Source organism: Trachinotus anak, unplaced genomic scaffold (genome assembly GCF_046630095.1).
Source record: "Trachinotus anak isolate AG129_WGS33_773 ecotype Australia unplaced genomic scaffold, CSIRO_AGI_Tana_v1 ptg000005l, whole genome shotgun sequence".
Classification (NCBI taxonomy): domain Eukaryota; kingdom Metazoa; phylum Chordata; class Actinopteri; order Carangiformes; family Carangidae; genus Trachinotus; species Trachinotus anak.
The window spans coordinates 913869-939767 of NW_027273856.1; the positions used below are offsets into that span (position 1 = coordinate 913869).

General features: G+C 40.8%; 1 protein-coding gene and 1 long non-coding RNA gene across 22 annotated transcripts in view; one reads left to right on the top strand and one right to left on the bottom strand.

Moving 5' to 3' along the window:
* The window catches only part of LOC139621280 (uncharacterized), a 563233-nt gene that overhangs the window by 287984 nt on the left and 249350 nt on the right, over nucleotides 1-25899 (bottom strand). The window lies entirely within an intron of this gene.
* LOC139621276 (receptor-type tyrosine-protein phosphatase delta-like) overlaps nucleotides 1-25899 on the top strand; it is a 345696-nt gene that overhangs the window by 194086 nt on the left and 125711 nt on the right. The window contains exon 1 of one of the 21 annotated variants that reach the window (XM_071477581.1): nucleotides 19539-20090. The exons of 19 other annotated variants lie outside the window; for them this stretch is intronic. The gene's annotated coding sequence lies outside the window, so the exon portion shown is untranslated. Of the gene's footprint in view, nucleotides 1-19538; nucleotides 20091-25899 lie in introns of those variants that run through there. One more of the 21 variants, XM_071477591.1, reaches the window with a different exon arrangement.

Genomic DNA, 25899 nt, shown 5'->3' on the forward strand with positions numbered 1-25899 from the left:
AATTGGTCTGTCTTTGAAACAAGGGAACTGTTATTCATCCATGCAAAAGTCAAGATTAACAGATTGCTTCCACTGACTGCATTATATGCAAAATCCTGTAATTCTTAGTTTTTTGAGCCAGATGCTACATCTTGTTAATATTGGTCGAGAACCATCATGTCATATCATGTTATATGGGCATAGACTCGACACAGATTTTTTTTTTTTCCCCACACAAAGAACCTTACAGTATATGCACATGAATAAAACCACAATCATACTGAGATAATTACACCTTGTGATGCTGACAGTAACATGTGAAAAACAGGACTTTTCTGCCAAATAATCATGCATCTGATCTGTTTGAAGAAGGAATGGAAATTCCCTAAGCGTAAATTACACAGTTGGTTGAAAGCGAGATTGATGTCCAACACATAGGTCTGTCTGATCTAACCATTTTTAGACATTGACTGGTGCTAGTGGTGAATGTGCCAGTAAAACACCAGTGGTGAATGGCCCAGTTAAACACAATATAACTATGAATCACCTGCACACAAGAAAAAAACTGAACTCATCAGACTGAACCTAATCCCAGTCTCCACTCCAAACAAGGGCACATATTGTAGGCCTACAAACCATTCAGTTTACATAGTGCAGTTTTAAAAAGCTGCTTCTGGCTTAACAGATGTTTACATTAAATTGATTTCCTTTAGCCTAATTAACATACAAACTGTTCCAGATAATCAGTAAGATCCCTTTTCATCTTGTTTCTGTATTAAATGTAGGAATTTGTGACACATGCTGTTTTTTCTACATGAACTAACTAGAGTTTGGGAAATTACTGTCAGAAGTAATGGACTACCTAGTCCTGTTTATTTATTTCCATCAGAGAAGCCTGTTGAAATTGTTCTTCACAGCAAGACAGTTGCTGAAGTTCCACTACATTTAGTGTGCAAATCTGAAGACAATGAGACTTACAAAAGTAATACAACTAAGGAAATGCCACCAGTTTTAAGGTTTAAGTTGTTTTAATGCAATCATAAATCTCCGATTTAAGAATATAAGAGAACTCTTTCAAAACATACTAAAAGTATTGTGTCTTTATTAGTAAATATTAATTTCCCTCTATCCTGACACCTAACTTACGACTGACATACACCTCACTTCAGCAAGAACTTCTGCAGCCTTTTCCCCTGTCTCCTGTTTCAGCGGATCATAGAAAGGGAACAGTTTGTAGCAGTGCGGGCATAATTAGTGATAGGCCTTGGACATGTCATACTCTGTTAGTCAGCCGCTTTAAGTCTTTTGTCTCCTCTCTGCTCCTAGCATTTATTCAGGCTGTGTGTATATAAGTGTGTATTTTCACTCAGGCATTACTGTGCGTGTGCATATTTAACATATCTAGTAGTGTTTTGTTTTACTCTATAAACACTATTATGGTAAAACAGGAAAGATATTTTATCAAGTTTGCACTGACATCAGTTCTGGGCTAAGGTATCTGTGTGGGTGCCCCCTTTCACTTCCTGTAAAACAACAGAAAAACAGCTTTTGGGGTTTTCTGTATTCCTTTTTAAGCAGTTCATTGTAGCAACAATCTATAATTACAACTACCTAGATCCAAATTACCAAGAATAATTCTGATACCTAGAATAAAACAAGAATTACCACCTTGCAGTTGAATTCCTGCACCAACCAGTCAAGTTACCAATACAGCTGATTATGATAGAACACAAAGTTGTAGCCATGACAGTGTTGGGTGTTGCTGCAAAGAAGCTACAAATTCTAGAATGTGGATGATTCACACACGTCCTCAACCTCACCACAGTTTCAAGATGGGCACCCAAGATTAGTGTCACAATTTCAGTGTCTGATCAAATGTGAAATGTAGTCATAATCTCACCTTCTGTTCCAGTGAATAATGGCCAGGAAAGAGTTTTTGCAGAACATTATGATGTCACAGGGAAGTTGACCTTTGACCTGTTGGATATGAAAGATCATCACCTCCTCGCTTCGTCCTAATAGACATTTGCATGAAATTATTTAACAGTAAGCGTATAAATTCTAAAGCTATGGCGAAAAACATATTTTCCTAGGTCACAGTGACCTTGACCTTTGACCAACAAATTCTGAGTAGTTCATCCTTGAGTACAAGTGAACGTTTCTGCCAAATTTGAAGAAATTCCCTCAAGGCGTTCCTGAGATACCACGTTCACAAGAATGGGACAGACGGACAACCTGAAAACATAATGCCTCTGGCCGAAGCTGAGGCATGAAAAAGGTTTTGTGTGATGCCAAAAGTAGACTGGTGATTACTGTCAAAGGATGCTTTTTGGCATGATGAGTGTGTGTCTATGTGTGTAAGTGTGTGTGGAGTTTGCAGAGGGGTTTCTCAATCTAGACTGTTTATGTGAGGGCGGATGAAAGCCGCTTTGAGGATACAGTAGACCGCTAGGAGGAAAAGCTCTTCCACCACCACCTTCCTTTGCTTCTCTCCAATTTTCCCTCTCTCCTTCATCTCTCTCCTTTATTTCTCTCCATTCTACCCTCTCGCATTCTCCTGCCACTCTACCCTTGCTATCTCACCCTGCCTAACTCTCCCCAATTTTCTCCAATTTTCCCTATACATCCAACCCAGCCATTCACTGTTGCCTCTTTCACCTGCCATAGCTATCTTCACACCTGTGCTCGTCTGTTACTGCTCCTCTCTATGTCCTCCCTCTTTTACTTTTTTTCCTTCTGTCACTCCTGACCCCTCTCTTTTCCCTGTGTGAGGCTGGCAGTAGTGAAGGACACTGCACACAGCATGATGATCAGTCTAAGAAATTTCCCTTGAAAGCAAATATGCAGGTGTGTTTTAGAGTCCATGTCCAGTCTATCATTCATATTTATCATAAAAAAATTCACCCCATGCTTAACTATAGTATATGTACTTAGTGCAGTGTTGTTGCTTTAAATCTGCTGCTCACTTTAAGATGTACATTTATAAATGTGGAGCACAGGGTTCAGGTGCGTGCCCAGAGCCATTTTAGGGAATGTTCCTTCAGCCACAGCACATGGCACCTCTGCAGATAGCAACGCTGCTTCTGTTCTTTCATCACGCTATATTAGCTTTACAAAGAAAAAAAAAACAAAAAACAGCAGTGTGAACCTTGAACTTGGATTAAAGTCTGAGACTAGCCAGATTTTTACAACTCTGCCTGATTATTCCTCAGGTAACCTCCTGAGCAGACCCTATGTGCCACTTCTATCCAAGAAAAAGTAGCTGAAGAAAAAGCTGAAAAGAGAAGTTATTCTCTCAAATACAAACCTATAAGAAAGAACACAATTTCACAAGCTGAGTATGTCATTTTCTACATGGGTACTTTTACAGGCTAGCACTTCTGCAGAATACCATTGTTGGTCAGTGTAAACATAACTGCCATGTAATAAAGATTGCATCAGGGGAGTGTTGTTATTACTCTAGACCTATATCCTTTCTATTACCAATCATCAGAGCTCAGGCTTTGACTATGGCTTATTCAGACTTCAGATACACATCAAAGTCCACTGGTTGCTCAAAGCTTTCTTGTTCTTGACTATCTTAAGTAGGACTAATTTTCTATGTATTCGGGGGAAATTAGGACTGCTTTCAAACCAACAAATATGGCTGACTGAGATAAAGCTCTATGCTGCCTAGCTCTGTTCACTCCAGCACAAAAACATGTTTCTGGTGGAAGAATTTGACAGTTACAAGGACATTTTAAATTCAGTATTTAGTGAAGAAATGGCAGGAAAAAATATGCTTTTTCTTAGGGGTTACAGTGCTGTCAAAAAAACCTCTTCCTTTCCATGTCTTCTCCACACATTAGTGAGTTGTGATTTGTGAATGACAAGTTGTAGTTCATTTTTCTCTTTTGTAGTAGTTGTCAGCAGGTGTGATTGATTCTTAACACTGCAGTACAAAGCACTTAGTTTTGAGATAGTGTGGCTAACTTTTTAAGCTGCCCACCTCAGAGTCTAAAAGCAAATTGAAGATTAACCTTGCATCCTAGCCTTTTCTTTGATGCTTTCCAATACTCAATGGGTCATCCTAATCAATCAGTCAGTATTCCGAAGAGATTTCTCCACACACACATACCTTAACATTACTGTATATCATGTAGACAGTAATGTACTCATATCAGTAAAACCTGCATGTCTCCCATGCGTTATACTCACTCATACCTTTAGCATTAGTTGCCTGATTGTGATTCACTGTCTACTATTTGAAGAGCCTAGGCAGCTTGTTTGCTATTGATTTTATTTACAAGGCTTCTATATTTTACTCTGTGCAAAGCAGAGCAGTTGTTTCCAAGTGCATGCATGAATCAATGCTCCCCTGGAGCCAGCGCTGGCGGCCGCATGCAGCTCAATACCTCCAATTTATGTTTTAATTACGATGATCTACTAAGTGTTGGGGGCTTGGCCCTGCTCTCACAATCAGCATCAACAAGCCCAACAGCATGCATTGTATTGTACTTTGAATTTTACTCTCTATATAGGCAGACAGTGGTTTTGACTGCATTAATGTTATTGCCCTGAGTCTCAGCTATTTTTGATGATGATGGAGAATGCAGTTGCACCTTTTGCTGCCATGGTTAAAGTGGACTGAATACTGAAAGGACATGTATATAATGGGAAACTGGGGAAAATATATTCAAAGTGTTGCAGTTATTTTCATATTTATAGCACTCTGTTGACTTTTGGGAAGCCACCATACTCAAAAAAACAGGTAGTGGTTTATTACATGGATTGTTATCAGTTGTTGTGTAAAAAAACAGCATCTCAGCTGTGGTAGCTTTCTTCAGCAATGTAGCTCCACACTAGATTTTATATTCATGTTTACTCCACACTGTTTTTGTTTGGCGGAACAGTATATCATTTGATCACTTGCCATTAGAAGTGATTGCTCAACTCAGTATGCCATATAAGTAGCTTCTGGCAAGCTTGAAATCCATAAATTTTATTGACTCCTGTAATTAGGACAGATCAATAAAAGGTAGTTTTTTCACTGCTTCCCATGTCTGCACTGGTTGATGCAATTTTCTAGGTCTTTGTTCCATTGCAGTCACTCAATATTATGATATGAAACCACCATAAAAAGCTGAAAAAATGTTTATGGTTTACTTTACAAACACACATATAGCAGTGCAACAACATTTTACAGTGTCAATCTGAAATTGTGAAGAAATACTATGCTATAAGAGACCACCAGGGTTCCACTCTGCTTTCACAGATTTTCTTTCTTCATAATTTGTTGCTGTTGTTCCATCTTACACCATCTGCAGATGCTCCACCAGTAATACCTATTAAAATACAGTAGAAAAACGGCCCCATAGTGTGTTGCTGTCAAGCCTCTTAAGTTGATAGCTGTGTCTGTGCACACTGCGGGAAGAATCCCTTTCTGTCAAAGAACAGCTGGTGAAGACAACATGATGCGGAGGCCACGGACGAGTGAGCCATCAAACCTCTGTCTCTGACAGTATTTTGGCAAGCCACGTTTCATAAGAGTCTGTCTCACTCCGCTCTGCTTTTATGGTGCATGAATCAATGATAATTGTGCTGTGTTCTCACATGAATGGCAGAAGTATCCCCCATGTGGCAGCAGTCGAAAAAAGGGAGTTTGGAGGGATGGATCAAGGAATACCCAGAAATTAGCATGAATGAAATGAATCACAGTTCCCCAGGGATTATGATTCATTAGCTGGAAAATGTTCAGTGCAGAAGTCATCGGTAGCACTGTGCCAATACAACTAATATGATGTCAAGTATGAGCAGCTATGAAAAGCAAGGTTATGCTATGCCTGACATATGTTGTTGTTGACATGGGTTCAAAGAAGAGGTAGAAGGCAATGAATGTACAAGCTTCTCTGTATCTGTAGCTGACCCAGCAGGGTGTACGGACTTTACAGACTACCAAAGTATTATGTTTAGTGTTTTTTTTTTTTTTTTTTTGGGGGGGGCTGTTGTTTTTTGTTATTATTATCATTATATATCACCCAAGCTGTATAGCATGTTGTTTAGATTTGATCAAACATGCAACTCACAAGCTTTCAAGCAAACACTGTGACCAAATCAAAGCCCAACAACCTTATCCCCAGTTCCATCAGGGCCTAATTCCATTCCAAACCAAGCTCCCATTCTCCTTTCCCTTATCCCCTCTGAAAAGCCCAGTGATTAGAAGTAGACTTAAAGTCGACTATGGCACCCCCCCACTGCCTCACACCATCACATTCCCTATGGGACCTTCTTGAATCCCCAAAGCCTCGGCCAGTTTATCAGCATCAGGGGATCAGGCAATCCCCCCCCCCCTTTTCAAACAGGGAGCCCAATGTGTTCTGCAGTCTTCAGTGTAATCTCTTTGGCTGTCGACAGATCCAGTGAGGGGTCAGCTGTGATAACGGGATCATTCAGGTGGAGACAGGGGAGGGGACCACTAAAGAAAGGGATAGAGGCTAAAAAGAGAGGGATATAGGCAAGTGCAAGGTAAATTCTGCTGGCAGTTCAGATGAGGAAGATTTTTGTGCAACATGTGCAGAGCCACAGGACATGCGTGGAGATACATACCCACACATGATCATGCCTGCATGCAAAAGCACATTCACCCACTTATTTGAAGACAGTAACTTTAGGTTGTGATAATCAATTAACTGTTTGAGCCATTAGCAAAAAGGTATTTGCTGGTTCCATTTTTTTTTAAATGTGACAGTTTTATGCTTCTGTCTGTTTTACATCAATGTAAATTCAACATATTTTGGTCTGGAATGACTCAGACCAACCAAATGTTTTCTTTACGCATCGCTGCAGGCTGCAAGAAACTGAGTGAAGGTTTCTAAACTGTTTTTCTATTTTCTGAGTAGACTAAACAATTGATTTGATAATTGTAAAAATGTTCAGAAGATTTTCGGTAATAAAAGTAATCATTGGTTGCAGCCCTAATATGAGCAGAAGTCTTCAGTGCCAAATGAAATAAAAGAAGAATCTGAAAGAAAGAAAGAAAGAAAGAAAGAAAGAAAGAAAGAAGAGAATTATGTCCATCTATTATAGTGGAAATAATAGAAAATCCAATATTTGGCGACAAACTGAGCCCTATTTGACATGGCTGGATGCCTGAAAGAGCAGCGAGACACCCTGACAAGGCTATTTTGAACTGTCTTGCCTGGTCTGCCTCTTGCTGCTTCCACTAGCACTCTGGCCTGGCATCTTATTAAAACTGCAATCACTCATAGAGGGTAAAAAGGGCAGCATTGGACATAAATAGTGGAAAAAATGGAGAGGTGAAAGGTCATGCAAAAGTGAGGAGCTATAGTATCAATTTTATGCTTCCAGTTGACATTGAACAACAAACACATGAGCCATTACTTACACCCCATCACACATGCTAGCATATACACAAAGTTTTACAAACATATTTCCTATGCATACGGACACACAAACATTCAGACTCTCTCGATTCTCCCTTTTTCTGACTCTCTCTCTGACACACACACACACACACGCTGAGAAGCAGCATGGTAGGCAGTGACACAAAGCTAATGCCTTGTCACACAGGCTGTCAGCAGATTAGCCAGTGGATTACACCCCAGCCATTAGATGTGCACAGAGCGAAAGGCCACAAACATGGCAGAGAGAGAGGAGGAGAGGAGGGAGCGAGACCGACCATGAGACTGGCAGTGATAAGGCATATTCTGGCATAAAATATTGGACCAACTAATGGAGCACAAGTTAAAGGAGAGGAGAGGAAAAAGAAGAAAAAATAAAGGCTGGTTAAGCGGTGCAAAGGAAGAAGTCAAAGCGACAGAAAGAAGATGCTAAAGGGGGAAATGTAAAGATAAGAAAAAGGGATTGGGTCAAGGGAATTTGATGCTAGAACAGTGCTAACAAGATAATCAGGCAGACAGGACAGAAAAGGTAATAACAATAGTAAAAAGGAGCCCCAGAGAAAAACAGAACGTGTGAGAGGAAAGGTGGGAGAGTATCCAAAAGCACATGAGAGAGCAGAGAGGAGGTGGAAAAGTTTTGTAGTGTGCAGGTGAAAAAAAATGGAGTGGAGGTGATGAGAGACATGACAAGGGGGAGAAAAGGGAACGAGGACGCTTGAAAAACAGAATGAGACGGGAAGAGCGGGTAGGGGAGGAGTAGAAAGAGATGGAAATAAAAGAACCAGGTGTAGAGATTAGAGGGGAGAGACGGGATGTGAAGCATCAGAGGAAAGAATGGAGAATACTCTGTAGTACATTAAGAACAACACATCACACAGATGAGTAAAATGAATGGTAAGAAGTGGAAGATGGGCGTTAATGTAGAGTACAGCAGAGAAAACACAAAAATTGATTCAGTGAAGGACAGTGCACTATGCACACTTACACTGAGAGTATCCACAGACGTTATGCAATCGTCACGGTGGACCCTCAGTGTAGTTTTTCTAAAATGAGATCGGCACATCCAAGAAAACTCAAATATTTGCTTACGTTTATCATCCTGACACTAATGTTTGTCACAATCTGTTAATTCCACAGAGAATAATCCTGATCTGCCTTTTTTCAAGACGAGACATGCCATTTAGACATTTAGACATAAACAATAGACACAATAGAAAGAAAACACAGGTGTAACTACAAGAATGAATTATGACTGAATTCCATTTAGCTGCTTTCAGGGTCCTTATGTTTAATACAACAGAGCCATTGTTGATGTTTCTAGTGACACCTATGTTTTTTCTATCATGAGTCAAAATGCCTGCTGTAAAAAAGGCCTATTTCATGTCATGGCTGTCCCCATTCATTTTTAGCTTCCTGACTTTGCTAAAGAGTTGTAAGTTTACAAAGTTGTAATTTTGAATGTAAACATCCAGCTGACATAGGGAAATGTTAGCCTTCATTTGGTATAATGTTTCTGGCCACCTGATGAATGGAAAAGCAGTATTTTCTCTGTTTTGGTCAAGTCCTGAGAGGCTGTAAAACAGAAACTAAGGGGGGTTAAAAGGATTCATCAAGCTTAGAGAGACTGTGGAGTGATTGATTCTCAGTGGGTTCGTCACTGTGAGTGATGGTTTTCACATTACACCCAATCATTTATAGCTATTATTAGTATAAAATGACATTAAATGAATGAATGAATGAAAGAAAGAAGAAACTGCTACTCCAACTTTGACCCAGGTTGTTCCTTATTTTGGCTCTTAGTGTTAGAATTTATTTGGTTAGATTGAAAAAACACTCATACCTTAGAAGTTGTTCTTTCTTTTTTAGATCATACAATCTTCATCAGCAGGTAGATTTCACCAGTTGTCATGGAATTACAGAAGTTCAAATTTACTATTTTTTTTTTTTTATTTAAATTTGAATATTCATCCAATCTATCATTTTAACGCCCTCAATTTACTGAAACACTCTATCGATGAAGGTCATGTGATATGACTGAAAGCTGAGAGGGTTTTGAGGTGAGATCATTTTGTTACAATGAACATTTTAATCTCAACTATTTGATCAATTTTTAAAGCTTTTTCTAATATTGTTTTCTTAACAATGACCCAGTTAATAATAGTATAATAATGATAATGGCAAGTCAACAGAATGGCTCTGGACCTTAATGACAGATGAGGTCACAATGACACCCAATACACTGCAACTCTTGTCAAATGTAGACACACTGCTTTCCTCTAGATGTTCCTAACAGCAGATGGCACTATTGATGGCAGCAGTGTCAGAAACTTTTCAAGCACTTGTCAGTTGTACTTTTACCACGGCACTCTTGTATCACCATCCACTGAGTAGAGTGAAAGCCACTCCCTGCATTGCAAGGCGAGAATGACACTTGGGCTTTTTTTCTTTTTTTTCCCGTTCTCTTTTCTTTTTTCAATCAGCCTCTGGTTCCAAGTGGAGAGATGTCAGGCCTTCTCAGTTAGTGTTTCATTTTACGATAATCGACTTCACTGCCCCTACCGTCACCATCACCTACAGCCCCCACCACAAAACCACTTTGCAGGCGTAATGACACATAATTGTCTGGTGGATTTGCCTGTTAGGGGCTTCATTTTGAGCTGGTATTTATACAAGAATGGAAGGGAAGATGTCAAGTTAACAGGGGCTAATGGGAAATTCTGATATCCATTCAGACTGGGAATTGTGTTCAGAAAAACCATGAGAAACATGTCGTACTGTGTTCACACAGATGGGGTATGTTTAGTGCGTAAATTGCATGTATAGTACGAGCTGTTGTTACATAGCAGTATTTCACTGATTATTCTTGGTGACTGAGGTGGGAAGAGGTTTATTTGTGTCTGTGTTTGCACCTATGCCAGAATGCGTGTATGCATTATGTATGTGCGTGCATGCATGCATGCATGAGTGTATGTGTGTGTTTGACATCAAGGCTGATGTCATTCAGATCGCTTTAGTTGGTTGAGTGATTTGAATGTGCTGTGGAATGAGCTGAGTCTCTGAAGTGCCAGAGGGAGATGGGGGAAGACTAAATGTGTGAATCCCCACAGGATATTTAGACAGTTTATTATGATAAGCCTCTGTGCGCATACAACCTCCACATAAACATACGCAGATATACCAATGTGCACACATGTAATGGAAGAATGAAAGAAGGAAAAGATCAAGATGTAGACAGGGAAAATGCAAGGGGGGCACAAAAGAGAGGAAGAGCGCGAGAGATGCTCTGAGACACGTGATTCACATTTGCACATTGATAGGCTCATAGTTCACAACCTATAAAAACTAATTCCACATCAGACTATCCATGGCCATCTCATGTGGGAGCCATTCCACTTTTTAAACCTCCTCTCACTTAAAGCGGGCCCAGATGTAAGTCAAGGGGCTGCTTTGGATTAGCCAGAGAGAAAAACTCATTTCCTTTGCCATTTTACGAGCATTTAATTTGAAACAATTAAGATATTACGGTGCTGCGGATTCACTACACAGAGTGACAGCTGGGAGCAATCCCATAAACCCCTGAGCCAGTGAATGAGACACCTTGCTACTCTCTTTTGCTCTACTCGCTGCCTCCTCTTCCATCTCCTGTCTGTTATTTCAATGAAGCATTTAGCTTAAGGCTCTGTTTAGGTGAATGTGTTACCTTTGCCTGAGCTGAGATCTCGCCGCTACCACCAATTGCTGTAGCAGCTCATAAATGCACCAGTTGGCTGATGATAGAATGGCCAAATTTCCCAAGACTAAAGGGAGGAAGCGAGCACAGAGGATGTTTACCTTCTGGATGGCTTTTTCCATCACACCTTTTATTGTGTCACTGAATTTATAGCACACATCTTGCATGACTCATCTTTGGAGGAATAAATGAGAAAGATGCAAACTACAGGGGGCAGCAAATCGTACGCCGAGATGCAGATCGTTGCACTGTACATTGTGGCAGTGTGGTCAGTATTATGAAACAGTGCTTTTCATAGACAGGACCACTTTTTTGATGTCATGCAGTTGTTTATTTCCTGGGATTTGATGACACAGTTATTGATGGCCCTCCGTGTCCTACCTGTCCTACACTTGAAGAACTTTGTCACTACCTAACTTCGAATTCAAGCCAGCTTTGTCAGCACTCACCCATCAATTCACCTACCTTCCACACTGGCATGGAAGGGCATCCGAGGTGTGAAATTGATGAAGGTATGCTTGTGAAAATGTCAGTGGGGGATCACTGGCCAGAGAGGGAGAGAGAGAGAGTATATTTTGAGGTGGAGAGGGTGACAGATAGGAGTGGCAAAAGCTCCTTTTCATGAACACTGAACTGTAAAATGGAGGACCCAGTGCAAACAATGGCCGTGATCAGTCGGCTATGGTGAGAGGCTTCTCGTAAATGCCCGTTGCGAGTCCACACCTGCTAAAAGAGAGAGGGATAGAGACAGAGGGATTGAGAAAGAGACACAAACAGAGATGAGGTATGTGTCATTGTTAATTTAGAGGAGGAAAGTCGGAGAGATAGAGAGCAGAAGGAGTGGATGTAGAGAGTAGAGTAGAGGATGGGCAAATAAATGAGCAACTGGGATAAGATGATGGCAGGAGAAAGTAAAAGGCTTTTAGAGGAGGGAAGATTTAAATAAATGAAAAGACAATGAAGGAGAGTGGAGTGCATGTTTTTTTTGTTGTTTTTTTTGGGGTTCAGACACACCTATTTCAAGTCAGGAAGAATTACAGAGAGGAAAGAAAGAAGTGAGGAGGAGGATCTGAAATAGAAGTATCCTAAAAGTGCCACATTATCACGTCAGTTCTCTTTGCTATATTCATATTGGTTTACGTCATATTATCCACTGTCCATCCTGTGGAGGATGTGACATTTTAAAGCCCACTACCACCAAACATGTTAACCAAGAGAAAACATTAGTTTGTCCCTAAACTGACTTGACCCCATTTGGAGTAAATATGGCTGCAGCCAACAATTATTTTTATCAGGTCACGTGATTCTCTGACTTATTAAATATTGAGAAAAATAAAATATCAGAAAACAGAGAAAATTTCAATCACAATCTTCAAGAGCCAAAGGTAATGTATTTGTTTTTTTTTTCAATAGCTTGTGCTGTCGAATAGTCCAAAGGCCAAATATATTCAATTTATAATCATATCAAATAGATTAACCAACTAAACGTGTCAGTGCTAGCCCAGAATATACAGTATGTACACACAGAGCATAAAGAACACATATTCATAGTTTTGGGATGTCTTGCATATGTAGAAAACACATAATGTAACTCGACAGCAGAGTGCATCTAACAGTATCCATGGTGACGGATAGCTCCTGCTTATGAAGGAAAGTGGTGAGGGCTTATCACAGTATCAATGCCAGCCTGCTGCTTAGTACATCAAGCATAAACACGCAAATATTATCTTACATGTGCATACTCACACTTACATTTGCTACACACCCATATTCAGATACTAATTTCTACCATTTCACTGGACAGATGTCCTGAGCTAGGTTCCACAGAGCTACTCTGTCAGCCAGGAGTTGACTCAATCTGTCTAAACCTCTTTCCCTCGCTACCTCTATCTCTCTCTTTGTCTCTCCGCGCAGGCTGGTGCAAACCATGGCTGCTCACGCCATCCCAGTTGATCTCCTAATGGACCTAATTGCTTTTCAGCTCATTGCACCCCATGCCAACACTAAACTAAATCAAACCGAGGTCCCATCCACAAGCTTCATTGTGAATCTGATTCTGCTAGACATCATAATAAGGTGATATTGACTACTCATGACTCAGCAGTCTCAGAACAGATGAGTAAGCATGCACCTCTCGTCATGGTGTGGCCCATGACAGACGGAGCTGTTCAGGTCACGTAAGGGTTCAAGTCGCCCTCCTTCGGAGCAAAGCACATTGTGTTCTCATTGACAACATGCTTGTGACCCTTTCTGTAGCAAACAATATATTATGTATTGTTTCACCCTGAACTGTGGTTTATAAACAGTGGCAAACACAAGGAACATGCTGCCTGCTTCTTTGGTGTTAGAGCCTGACTACTGTGGGTTTTACTTATCACACTAGTGCCATGTTGGGTACGCTAATCAAAAGCTATTTGAAAGCTAATCGAAGCCAATCAAACATGTAACATAACAGAGTCAGCTTCTCCAATCTGAGGCAATGTCACACCAGACTAAACATGTAGTCAGCTTAACCAGAATTTAAGACTACGTGCCGTCAGCTCTGTAGCTATTGTGAAACCAGGCTGCAGGCAGTTGCACCAGATACAGTTAATATCCAACATAAAACTGTTGGCAGCACCACCAGGAAGAGCTAATGTATTACCACACGACTCACTCCAGATTTAGCTATCCTGGTCCAACACTGCAATGTTGCAGTGAATTTAAAGGCCCTGGAAAAACTATTTTCTCACTCAGCTTTTTACTATAAGCAATGGGATCCCACATGAACACAACATTTTCTGCCAAAGTTGTTGATGTCATATATTTCTGTGCACCAAAGCAACATTTGAATCAAAAATGTGATGATAATTGTTGGGTTGTTAGCTCACGTTGTAGGCACTGTCTATGAAATCTGATCAAGCCGCACCCACGCAGCCCCGGTGAAGCAGATTAGCTGGGTTTTGAGTCTTACACTTTCAATAAATAATAACTATGGATTTTTTCTTTGTGTTTTAACTTTGATTGTTGCTGATATAACCATTGGAATCATGTGGAAACATAAATAGGGCTAATTTAATAATGTGTTACAGGAGGTGTTACAGAGTATTTTGCCCTGGTGGACATGTTATATGGTTGCCACTGTTTCCAAGTTATGTGGGTCATTCAGTGAGTTATATAGATGTTATCACTGATTGTGTAACGCTTCATATTCAGCTGTCTGGGATCTGACCAGGAAATTAACCACTTCTTCCCCATTATGTGCATAATTGCAGCAATCAAACTCTCAAACTTTACAATCACTTCAACTACATCATAAAATCTTGTGTTCTGTCTGTGATGAATTCTGAGACTATTTAGTCTCCCAGTTTTGACTTCATGTTAATTGCTTATGAAAGTATGACTGTATGCTTAGTCTGTATGCTTAGTCATTCATCATGTCTGACAGATTCTAAGAAGGAGAGAAGTATTAGATGCCTCGTCCAAGGACTAGAGTTAGGTGTTGGTTTACGTTTTTCGTGCCTTGGGGATGTGTGTAATATCACCTTGGCATTTCTTAGCCCACCCCCACCCACCTACCCCCACCTTTCTCTCCCTCTTTTGACTGCTTGGGCAGCGGCCATAAACAAGTCAATCTCCATCCGTCTCAACACATTGGATTAGATTTATCCGCTTAAGATAGATTGTTATCCCAAAGAGCGTGAGTCTCGCTTGATGGGGAAATTAATTTTACGATGACTGGTTTACTTGATCGGGGCTGTGGGGTAGGTGGGGGCTATAAATGTATCAACTCTGGGGCGTGAGGAGCTGAGAACAACAGTCCTTGTTTTTGATTCAGACAAGTTGTCTCTCTTCTCCACAGTATTATACATGATGTTGTCTTTGGGTCGCAGAAACGAGAGTGATGACTTGACTGACAGTCATTTGTTAAGCACCAGCAACTTGTCAAGGGTGAAAAGGCCTGCACCTCAGGCTATAGGAAGATTGACAGTGAAAGATATTGTATTTTCACGTCTGTCTGTCTAACATTAAATGTGAAATTGACAATTTTGTATGCAGAATTATAAACAGGAAGCATGATCAGAAGTACAGTGCAACTTATCCAGAATTGAAATGCTGCTCATGGAGGAAAAAAAATCCTTCTAAAGTAGCTGTCAGCCCACCCAAATCTGAAGAGTTAAACTGATACGGCAGTTATTGGATTGAGTTACAATGGAACTGACCCCACCCTATCGAGCAACAAAATCCAGTCTGAGCCTAGTCCTTAGTGTAAATTCATCTGACAAGTATTACTTAGAACCCCTCTTAGCGCACTAAAAGCAAATATCTTTTCTTGCAACTTAAAGAAAAAGATGATTGATTTTCTACCCATGTTGGCCGTCTCTGAATCAGACTTTAAAGGTGATACACAGAGAAGTATGACTCTGAGAAGCAGTTTTATCCCCACTGAGATAAACACTGCATCTTGTCAAAAGAAATTCTGCCAAATCTATAAACTGATTTGCTTTACACAATGACAAAGATAGTCCAAAAAGTCACCACTAAAAACTCAGCTAAGAGAAAATGTATCATTTAAGTACAAAAGGTCCACTAACTCTACCATAGTCACACAAAGCGCCTGTCAAGGACTGAGCCTGCAGTGTTAAAAAGCATTATACAATTCTTCAAGACCAAGACAGCCATGCTAGCAGCTCTGTGAGGCTGTCTTTAAACACAGTATCACTTTGAGATAAACTCTCAGAATGGCAATGCTAAAATGCTGATGTTTATCAGGTATAATGTTTACTATGATGAAGATCTTAGTTCAGCATGTTCATCCTATCACTTGCTAATTAAAACTAAACAGAAAGTACAACTGAGGCTGATTCAAATGTACTTCGTAGAGAAGTATGAGATAATCACAAATTATTTCAATTCATCCCAAAGTGGACATAAGTACCTAGACCTAATTTTATGGTATATTCACTTAATGCACATTTCATTAAAAGACAAGGATTTTACCCTCATGTTGGCAACAACTGTGCAATTCCATCCATTAGATGTTGATATATTTCACAGGATAAGTGAAATTTATACTGGTGGTGGTGCTAGGAATAGTCAAAGATAATCAAAGTTATTAGGATTTATCCTCTGGGAACCATGAATGAACTTCAAGGCAATCAAAAAACTAGCTGATATTTCAGTGCAATTCTGGTACTTTTCATGACCATAAACAGTGCAATACATAAATATCCATACTCACCAGGATATTTAGCTAATAAATATTTACCCTAACCAAACATCACTCAATATGGCATTCAAATAACTCTTTAGCAGCACGCAAGGCAACCCACTGCCATTGTTCAGTATTGAAAGACAAAAAAATATAATAAAAAAGAGAATTTAACCGAATTTAAAAATAAATGAGAATATTCAATGCTAATTAGTTTTGTTAAATCAGATTAGTCCCCACAGATTTACTGTGTAGGCAGGTACACAGAGAAACACATACATCAAAAGATTTGCCCACATTATTCATCCAAAGCAAATGCATATTGATATTGTATAACCTTTAGCATCCTTAGCTGCATTTGCATTGTATTTACATAGTAAATGTCAATCAGTTCTACACTCTGTGTGACCCCACACATGTATGAATGTAAACATGCCCAAGGCAGTATATCAAACAGTGTTGGCTCACATGATTGTAATGTATTGTCATTGTCCTACAACAAAGAAAACATTTCCCCCCCTACTGTCAACAGTATCAATAGGTAAATGTGCAGCATGTGGTAATGCTGTATCTCAGCCTGGCACTCTGTTTTTTTATGTCTTGGATCCTTCTTACTGAAGGACAGTTGGTTTATGGACTACCATGTCCTGCTGAGCGACAAAGTTCTGCCATAATAGGCCAGCAAGGCAGGCTCTTGATAAATCCTACCCTTGCCCTCATTTATCAACAAGTGGTGCTGTATTATTGTTATAGCTGGTGCCAAGAATATGAAAGCACAAGGTTAGATGCAGAACAGAACTATAAATCTAATAACTAGTATCATCATACAATTATATTCAAAAGCTCATGAATACAGTTAAAGCATTTGAAAAAAAAGAAAAGCCCCCTACAGTCATGCATCAAAGGACGATGTCAGCAAAGGCCTCAGAGGACTTCAATCTTTTCCTTAAAGAATACATTTTATTAACCAGAACACTCAGTGTTTCCATGTGCTAGGAATGGCAATATTTTCTCCACATCCAAAACAGCATGCCAACCTTCAGCCTACACTGTCTGTGAAGGTTATCGGTCCTCCAGGTCATGCGTGTCCAAGAAAAGTTGAATCAGAGGCCACTGGACTTTGTTGTAGATACCTGAAGTTGTTTGATAGCTCATTCATGAGGCTCTCCCAGTTCTTCTCGAGTTCAGGACTGAGGAAGCCTCTTGGATAAAAACGTCTTTAAGTATCTACAACCAAGTCCAGTGGCCCTGGATTCAGCCTATACTCCAGACAGATAACAATATTTTCCACGTAATTGCTGTGCTGAAAGTCAGATAAGCAGACATTTGTGATCTACAGTACTTTGTGCCTCTAGACACAACTATCACTCCCACAATGCTTTCTCACAGCCAGAAGTGGAGGGCAATAGTTCACATAACAGTAATTTCATCAAGTTTCTCCATTGTTCATTGTCACAAAACCAACACTTTCTTTTACCCTATAAATCTACATGTGGAGGCTGTATCAAATTCTGCCCTTAGAAAATGGAACCCGGTATAATTTGCAGGTATAAATCACCATCACAGTTACTCAGTCAGATACATGACATGTCTGAGTGCAGGTAAGAAAACAGATATGCTGACTGCAGTAGTCTGTCTCTCTGTCTCTCAGACTACTATTGTTGGATGTTAGATGTTCGTGTCTGCAGGGCTAGGTTGTTCATCAGAAGGTTTGGGTAGCTGCCACAAAAGCAACTTTTCTCAAAACACAATTGGTCATAGTCATCTGTCTCCCCGGGCCACTGCTGTTATTTTTCTGTAGCCCTACATCAGAGGACCGTGCACTTGAGTGTGTTATCAAGAGCATCCCTTTGTATGTTATTGTGCAACATTGTCTGTTCAGTGGCAATGAGGTGAATAAATCATCTTGGAATCATGACATGAAATGTGAGATCATTACACGTGAATTGTAGTGGTTATTGGTCGGGTTGGCTCCTGTAACAGGGCCGACCTTGGGGCACATAATGCAGTGCATGACAGCAGCTTCTCTACATACAGAAACAATGCCTTTGATAAAAATAAACAAAACGGCAGATGCTATGCCAACCCAACAGACACGCAAGCACACATTCAAGCACAGTCTGACAACAAAATCAATATAATCTCCCTACAGGGATTTAAAGTGTGTCTGTGGCTCTTGGTGATGAGTTTATCGTGACCTTATTGTACATAGTGACATTTTTTTTATGGAGTTTGCGTTGACTTTACCCTAACCACGATGCATTTATGTAAGCCAGGCTGCACTGCCCATCTATATTATGCATATGTATACTCTCAAGTACTGTATTTGCCCACAGTTGAGATACTTGACCTAAGTATTTCCATTTTATGCTGCTTTATAGTTTTGTTTTGGTTGTTTTTTTGTTTGTTTGTAGTTTGTTTGCTTGATTGTTTTTTGTATTATTTTTTGTTGTTTTTTTTTGGCTTTTTATATACATATATATGATGCACTGTCATAGATTAGATTACTTAAAAATATATAAAGCAGTTAAAATTGGCTCCACCTGGACCAACTACAACATTAAAAGTACTGCTTAGACATGACAGCATCAATGGTAATTACCTAGTAATATAATAATCTAGCATGTGACAATTTGCACAATGAGGACTTTTGATATTAAATAATTTTTGTAGCTAATTTTTGGACACTTTTACTTTTTCTTACTGTAGGATTTTTGCTTATATTTCTATATTTTATAGTGTGGTATTTTTGTTTTCATTTTTGTTTACTTTTTATTCTGTTGTTTATGCATATTCATGAAGCCATTTTAAGTTGTTCTAATATTGGCCTATTACAGTGTGTGTGTACAGCTGTAGAATAACTAACACTTGTGGTCTCACACACACTCACATTCTCACGATTTACCATCTGAAAATAATTACCAAGTCAGGCCCAAACACTCACTCACTCACACACACACACACACACACACACCCACCCAAGTCTCTCTTTAACACAAATCTTTCTCTAAAATAGCCATGTCCAAGTGCACATTCCTGCAGTGGACTTGGGGGGGAAAGTTGATCCAGGAGAGTTGGGAGAGTGGGACCTCGCTGAGTGACGTCAACCACCCCTCTACACATCCACCTCTCTCTCTCTCTCCCTCCCTCTCTCTCTCTCTCATTTTTCTCTACCAGGGGCTTTAGTGCGCGCTCTGGTCTTAGCAAAAAGACAGACAGACAGACAGACAGACAGGAGAAACGAGAGAGAGAGAGAGAGAGAGAGAGTGAGAGAGAGAACGAGGGAGACAGTAAAAGAGAACGGAGGGAGAGAGAGAGAGAGAGCGAGAGAGAGAGCGGGGGGAGAGAGAGAGAGAGAGAGAGCGAAGGGCTGTGTGTCCCAGCCACACCGCACTCTCCAAACAGAACCACCGTCTCGCCACGTTCAATTCAATGAAGATCTAACGAGCAGAGAGAGAGAGAGAGAGAGAGAGAGAGAGAGAGAGAGAGAGAAAGACCCAAAACCAGAGAATATATTCCACACGCTCCACGTGCGTGTTTCCCGTGGCCGCGAAGCTCGTTAACGCGCCGGAGGCGGCGGACAACTGGCGGAAAGAAACGAAATAAGAGCGAACAAACGGGAAAAAGAAGAAGAAGCAGCAGAAGAACCAGAGGACGGATTTCTTTCCTCCACGTTGTTTTATTTCCCCGGGACTCGGCTGTCATTACTGGATGTAAAAACTCTCGACTTCTCTTTACATACAGAAAAAAAGGAGACCGAGTTTCACACTGACTGCAAAATGGTGATAAGGTAAGAGTGTTGGACGAGCCTGGGAGTTTTGAGGTTGTGGCAGTCACAAGTGAAGTGGCTGCCGCAGTGATTTCAGGTGTGCGTACAGCCTCATGAAGTTGGTTCAAACACATTCGGCCTGGCTCTGATCCGTGACACGTATTTGAACTGGCTTTATTCTCATTATGCATATAGGCGATATTCTGGCAGGTGTGTTCAGGGACCTGGCCGGTTCATTTATGCCTCAGTCATTCTTACAGGCACAGTTTAGAATTAGCCTATGAATGCGCGCAGCCTTCAATAGATAGAGCTGCGCTGTCAGAGCAACATTACAGGACGTACAACGCCACAAAAGACACACAAGAGTATTTTGAATATTAGCAGCACTTAAAGTGCATCTGTGGATGTGCAGGTGGAATGTTTTTGTCCTGATGTGCGGCTTGTGTTGAGGTTTGGAGAGGCGACCGCTGTCAAAAGCAGTTTAATCTTCATTAAATTATCACCACACATAGTTATAAATATATCCGATTGCCTTAAAATTGTCATAAGTAGGTTGCTGTTTATCTGTCCCCCTAATGTCATCAAAAATGACAGAATCAGCCAGCTCAAACATGTTATTTTAAGCTTACTTTGAGCTGCAGCACTGTCATGTAAATACAGTTCATTTAGAGTACCCTTTTAGAGTTGTGGAAGCCTTTCCAGTGAGTCGATTGAGAAGAATTTTCAAAGTGCATACCTGCGACTCTCAAGAGATCCCTCATCTCATCTGTCTTATTTTTAGAACACATTTTATTTTCGCGGGGTTTAAAGTTGACAGTGCTTTTTTAAAGAGCTCACACATAAAATAAATAAATAAATAAATAAAAATATCACTGAGGCAAACACACTCAATCAGACAGTCACGCAGACATCCTGTCAATCAGGTGAAAGTGAACCTTTATTTCCAGCGGAGCTGTGCTACCACCTGTGCTCAGTGTGCCAGTTGGGCCACTAGGGGACTCATTCTCTCCAGTCAGTGAGGGGAATGCAGTAGAGAGGGGCTATGAGCCATGAAGAAGGGATTTGAGTTACCATACCAAAACCTCCCTACTTTTACTGAGGGAAAAAAAACCACAAAACCTCTAATTAGGAGTACAAAATAATTGTAATATAAATCAGTGTAGGGGTTTTAGATGCTATTGAAAATGAAGACAACTGACGTAAACCGCAAATTCCTGTTCGGAGGCATTATATTGTAAAAAAGCTTTAATGAAAGTGTTTTACATGTACCTATGTGTGCCCATGTGTCCACATGTGTAGCTTTTAAAAAGACTACACATGTGCATTTTAATATGTTGCTGTCTGAAAAGGCAGTGATTGAAGGTCTCGCATGGAGTAGGCCAGTGAGGTGTTCGAAGGGTCAGTAAGCGTGTGTGTGTGTTTGTGTGTGTGTGTGTGTGTGTGTGTGTGTGTGTGTGTGTCTGTAAGCATGCCAATTAGTGTGCATGTGTGTTTGCTCAAGCAATTCCCAGGTTATAGCCAGTAAGCGTTCTAGGAGAGCACACCACAGCACCTCCACTGTCTTACATGTTTCACAGTTACGAGCTCAAACAAATAGCACTTTCCCAATTTTGACACAGCGCAATTAACGCTGTCACCACACATTCGATTTCCAATTTCGCTGTTGCGACAGCAGCGCTCAAAAGAAGAGACAAAATGGATATGCACCAAGGTGGTGCTCGATTTAAGTGCTGCTATCCAAAGTCATTGAAGGGAGCAAAGTGTCTCAGTCATGGAAAAGAGGCGCTGGCGCAGCCATCTTCTCTCAAACCCTCATCCTTCACCTTGTGGTATATTTATGTTTTCAAAACAATACATAGCTTATTTCTGAAAAAGCATAATATAACTTGTGAAAAGTTAACTGTATATGTGTGTATGTGTGTGTGTGTTTGTTTCTTTGTGTGTGTGTGTGTGTGTGTGAAGGATACAAACAATTCATGGCATGCAAGCCATTAAATTGAAAAATGAAACAATGGCTTAGAAAATGCCTTCAAGGGAGTTAGGCCATTTTTGCGTGTCCATGATCTACGTTTTTCTCAATTTTTTTGTGCCTGAAGCCCATTCGGATTCATATCCCACATCTCTGACGGTGTCTGGGAGGGACAAAAGGGTATTTTCAAGACCGGATGTCAGAGAAGTCAGCAATGTCTTTCAGATGTCCTTTTTATTTGTATTACTTTTCCAACGCACATTTACCTGCCCTTATGATTTTTCCAATTGCTATGACAAGAGTTGGTCAAATGTTAAGCTCATAGACATAGCCTTTTTGACAGCACAGGGGCATTCTTGAAGAACCGCAGAAGCTTTGAGTATTTCCTTATCCAAGTCCCTCTTCAGCTCAAAGCCAAGCCCTTTCACAAACAAGTGTGCCTGCACCTCACGGTCCCATTGTCTTGGCACAGCCAAGTAGCTCTGACTCACTAGTTTATTTTCAAGAGCAGAAAAAAAAGTTTGTTTTCTATCAGTGTGTATGTGTGTGTACACTTGTGCCTATGTGCGTGAGCTCTACTTCAGGAATTCCAAGGCCAGGGACCCTATTACGAGTGTGGAATGAGAAATCAACACTTACATTACAAAAATGGATACGTAAACATAGAGGCCACAATTATCAGGCGCCGTGGTGTTGGATCTGGAGGAGATGGAGTGCCAATAGGTCTGTTAGCAATCACCCCCCTCACTGCCTGCCCTCTGTAATCAGGTGGGTGTATTCTACCTTATTTTGTGCCAGCAACAGCCCGTAACAACTACCCACTGACTGGCAGCCTGGCTGGCTAGCTGGCAGGGTGGGTGGTTGGCAGATGCAAGAGAAGTTTGAGTGGTAGAGGTCATACTGGAGGGGGAAAATGGGTGTCGAGGTGTATGTCATATCAGTGTTGGTATGTATGCTGTACACTGCACATGAACATATGTGTATGTGTGTATGAATCTTGAATATCTTGAGGTGTAGTTTCCTCATGGTTCAACCGATGTGTGCCTGTGCGTCAGGGGCCCCCAGCCAACTACAAACCCACTTCACAGTGGCCAGCTTGATACATTGTGACAAACGAGAAAGCAGTTTGATTTCGCACAACACTGAGCTGCACCACAGCATAATGAAGTGATCATGACTTTACCCTTGGTTCACTTTGGCCCCGGTCCCGCTGTGTTTTTCCCCTCTATTCAATCGCTTCACTCACTTATTTACTTGGCAAGCATTTCCTCCTGTAACCTCTAGTACTGCATAACTAGCGTCAAGGGTGGGTTGCTTGATAAAAACCACCGCTACGGGGCATCGGTTTTACACATAGGGGAACGCTAGCAGTTTTTATTGATATTCAAGTTGCCACTGGGTTGGAATAATAAGAAGCCTATTTTCACGCCAAGGCAAAATCACCTCTACTGTCCATCACGCTGTCAGGGCAGAAAGCTGATGCATAAATATTATCTGGCAGTGGAGGGAGCAAAGGACTAAAGCTGAGCTTCTAGTTTCCTGTTTGCTCTTATTTTTTTCTTTTTGATACTCTTTTTGTTTCTATTTGCCCTTTCTTCTATTATTCTGTTTTTCTCTCTGTCTCAGGTTGGTCTCATCAAATCGAAATACTGTGAAAATAAGTCCTGCCTTCCCCATCTTTCCATTCTGATTCCACTACACGTATCCCCCATTAGTGAAATTTACTTGTATGTATTCTAACACACAAAGCATGGTGTCACTTCCAACATGGTTCCACTTAGTGTTGGGTACAACGCAGTTAGAATATGTTGCCTTCAGGCTCTGCTTCCAGGCTTTGCGTAGAGGGGGAACACCGATGTGTCAGAAAAAGGGACGACCGCTTTTCTGCTGCAGCTGTCCTTTGCTTGCAGATTGGGTTTCAGGAGATATGATGGATGCCAAACGCCTGTAACCAGTTGTGATGACATAGAGGAGAGGGAGTATGCTGGTATGGATTTGGATCGGGGTCACTAGCACTGGCAGAGGATTGGAATACTGTCCTTGACCTCCATTTTGGATCATCCCCCATCTAGCAACTAACAGCCTGTCACTATTAGCACTTTTAAAGAGTAAGGACAAATTAGAAGAACACTAGAGACTGCAAATGAAACATAATAATTCTGGTTTCAAATATTGCGAGATTCAAATGATCGGGTATAAAAGGTACCACGGTAATATTTTTAAGGACTTCATTTTGTTGCTACCCAAAACACTATTTCTTTTTATGCCCTTCCCATTGTCTCATTTTCTCTTATCTTAATTTTTGGAAAGGCTGAGAGCAGAATCCACTGAGGTTCATTTGAATAACCGGCGGAATGAGGAAATAAAAGCTGGGGGAAGAAATCGAAGTGGCGGGCGGCTCTGTGCATTCATGTCACACAGCTTTATCAAATTATTCCACAATAGCAGCTACACAAGTGATGGAATTTCAATTAAAGTATGACAGTTTTAGAATTTGTTTCTGTTCGCAAGAGAGCTAGTGGGGGTTGCGTTTCATGAGCTGGGGGGCAAGGGAGTGGACAGCGATGGGGGGGTCTGGTGCAGACATATTTTCCAGTCTATATTCTCCATCTACCCACCTCCTTCCTCACTCACCCCCTCCCCATCCGTCCTCCCCATCAAAAGGGAATGACTTAGCTGAAACACTTTTGTTCGGAGGCACTCTGAGGTTACAGCCTGGAGCCGTGAAAAAATGGGGTGTTATGATAAAGGTCTTTGCGAAGAGAAGTCAAAAATAGAGCCTTTAGTTGATAGGCTCTTTCCAAGAACAATTACGCTACCTGCTGTGCCAAACAGAAGGGTGCAAGAGATAAGTGCAAGGGAGGGGTGCTCGGCTCAGACTGGTGGCTAGCTCATAAACTGGGAAAGAGCAACGTATATATGACCCTCTGGGACTGTAAACTGTTTTGGGTCTGAATTTGTAACACGCAAGCTCACAGACACTCACATGCTCACACGCAAAGTATGTGCAGACACACACAGGGACGTGAAAGACTACATAATAGAACTAACCCTAAGGGTAAACCAAATAGTCATCATTTGTTGCTGCAGCAGTTATGCAGAAAATTATTTGCAAGAAATAAATGTTAATTACAATAATTTTTATCTTAAATAAAGCTCATAGACAAAGTTGATTGAGATTTGTATTTGATGTCCAGTTGCATTTCCCAGACTCCCACTGGAGCTGGCAAAGAGGAAAAAATTCCATTAAAAAGTCCAGAAACATTGCCACCTAGCAATTTCACGAATGAGGAATGCATTTAATAGTGGTAGGATTTTTCATAATTTGGAAGAGTTTCACCAATTTGTGCCATAATTCCACATGTGACACGTGTTGTAATGGAATCCAGTGCCTCAGTCTGGCTCCCATATGTCAAAAGAGCGATATTTAAACATTTAGGGATATCTCCCAAGAAGATTGACATTGACATAGTGTAAATATTTTTTCTTTAATATTCCTCATGCATCCTTCCCATTTTTGAATTCAGATTTAAATTCCTGCATCACTACAAGGTTAGGAGTCAATGTTTAAATTCTGTGTAACCCCAGCATTCTCGCTCTACTCAATCTGCAATTATAGCTAGCTGCTTTGAAGAAGCCAGGCGGAACTAAAATGACTTTTCATGTCCGGTATAATGACTGCCATTTGGAAGCCGACATGGAGAGAGAGAGGGCAAGAGAGATAGAGCTATAGAAGAGAGAGTGAAAAGAGATGGAGGGAGGGGCAGAAGGAAGGGAGAAAGGGGGACAATCAGTGGATGAAAATGGCTTAGGTCACCTCTGGTTCTGACCAGACGGCTCAAAACAATCGTCTTTCCCTCT